This window comes from Megalops cyprinoides, chromosome 4 (assembly GCF_013368585.1).
Source record: "Megalops cyprinoides isolate fMegCyp1 chromosome 4, fMegCyp1.pri, whole genome shotgun sequence".
Classification (NCBI taxonomy): Eukaryota; Metazoa; Chordata; class Actinopteri; order Elopiformes; family Megalopidae; genus Megalops; species Megalops cyprinoides.
In genome coordinates, this window is record NC_050586.1 from 43,572,154 (window position 1) to 43,573,609 (window position 1,456).

The 1,456-nt window shown below is 40.2% G+C and overlaps 1 long non-coding RNA gene across 1 annotated transcript; it reads right to left on the bottom strand.

Annotated features, from left to right (window-relative positions):
• Positions 1–283: 283 nt before the first annotated feature.
• LOC118776029 lies at positions 284–1,035 on the bottom strand. Its single transcript, XR_005004914.1, has 3 exons — positions 971–1,035; positions 798–872; positions 284–355 (listed from the first exon to the last, which is right to left on the bottom strand). It is a non-coding gene; the product is annotated as an uncharacterized LOC118776029 (long non-coding RNA).
• Positions 1,036–1,456: the final 421 nt, after the last annotated feature.

Here is a 1,456-nt window from a genome sequence, read left to right on the forward strand (position 1 = left end):
GGCCCCACCTATGAGCCCGGTTCTGCTCAAGGTTTCTTCCTGATAGGGAGTTTTTCCTTGCCACTGTTGCCTTAGGCTTGCTCTCAGGGGGTCTCAGGCCTGGGAACAATGTAAAGCTGCTTTGTGACAACTTGTGTTGTAAAAAGCGCTATACAAATAAAAATTAATTGAATTGAATTGATATATTGCACAGTATATTGAACATCATTGAACAGTATTCAAAAGTTTTTTTTTCTTTTTTTTTCCCATCAAGTTGATTTTTTCACTGCTGCCAACCGGAGCTCCGCCATTTTACAATTTAAAGCCATTCCAATTTGGCCTTGGGTTACCCCCTGGTGCTTTAACATAACAGCATCTAGGAATGTAGAGAAAAAAGTAACCAGTTACAAAGCAGTCTTCATACTGGTGTGGATTAACTCATCACCAGTAGTCGAAACATGCAGTAGCATGGGTTCTGTAAACTTTACAAAAGTATGTTGACCACATTATGTATGGTAAATATTCACAGCCATGAAAGCAACCTCTTATTTTACATGACAGACAGACAGATGGACGGATGGACGCACGAACTAAGAGACGACCGGACAAATAGATGGATTGACAGACAGACAGCCAGATAGATAGACAGACAGACAGATATAGACAGGTAGATAGATAGATGGAGATAGATAGGTAGATAGACAGACAGACAGACAAATAGCTAGACAGACAGACAAATAGATAGATAGACAGACTGGCAGACAGATGGGAGATAGGGAGATGCAACTAAACTCAGAAAGAACAAAATCTTAACTCACACATAATAGCTTTGACTTTTAACCACTCAAGGCCACTCCGACGCTGCTCCCCTTGTGCAACTTTTGATTCACCTCCTGAGAGTGGGATTTTATTAGGTTTGCTTAGAAAATAATGAACATACTTGACAAGTTTTTCTTGACTTGAATGGTCAGGTGTCACACATAATACTGACCCCTCAAGTTGCTCTGGATCAGTGTTTCTATGTCGAACACGCCCAGGAGCAGAACCCTAGCCATAGACGTCCCAGTAGCAGCCTGGTTGGCTGCCCTCTACACATTCCAAGGTACGAATACTCCTGATCCTGGGAATATTTCTGCCTGTTAAAATATCATATTAAAAAATATCCTTGATTAAGCCAAATAAGAAACTGTACACAAAAAGGGTCTCCCGCAGAGGAGGCTTCTCTATGACATGAGGTGATAAGCAGCAAAAAAAGGAAGAAAAATCTATAAGAAAATATGGTTTAGCATATCACTTTATGTCAACTGTGATCATAATAAATGTTGTCTAGTGCTGAGGTTCAAAAACATTCCAACCAAGTTATTATTCTGAGGCACAGTATTGTGCAAAACAGCACTGCCTTCAGGTGAAAAGGAGCCACAGTAAAACAGTAATTTCTTGTGTTCTACCCTCCTCAGTGGACTAATAAATAAAACAG